The sequence below is a fragment of the Melanostigma gelatinosum genome, assembly GCF_949748355.1.
Source record: "Melanostigma gelatinosum genome assembly, chromosome: 20".
Classification (NCBI taxonomy): domain Eukaryota; kingdom Metazoa; phylum Chordata; class Actinopteri; order Perciformes; family Zoarcidae; genus Melanostigma; species Melanostigma gelatinosum.
In genome coordinates, this window is record NC_136653.1 from 15076105 (window position 1) to 15076630 (window position 526).

Consider the following 526-nt stretch of genomic DNA (forward strand, 5'->3'; position numbering starts at 1 on the left):
AAGGAGTCGTAACATTCAAAATGAACAGATTTACTTCATAACAGGGTGTAAATAGCACATGCAGTGTCATCCTGCATGGTCCTGTATTCACCTCAGCAGCGTCTGCAGTCACTCTCCACACCTTCCTCTTCTCGTTGTCCTTGCTGCAAACTCTCTGATTGGCCGTTCAACATCCAATTCATGCAGCATCTCACTGTCAAGGTCAGACCTCCGCACGTCGCTCAAATCTCATTTCCTCTCGACTCCAACTGTCCTGTTGTTTTTGACACCGACTTGCAAAACATGGAGAACGAAACCACCAATTTTGATCACCTGGAGATATATGATTAACCACCAACAACTGTGAGTATTGATGAGGATGCAGCTCCATTAAAAGTCTCATTCTGGAATTGAAGAAGAACTGTTTTTAGAAGAAAACTGTCTTTCAACTGCGGAGGATTTTGTTTTTATCAAAGCCAAAAAGGAGCCTTGGATGACTGTACAGGTGGGCTGTTGGTGGAGGAAGGTCATGTTTTGTCTCAACACG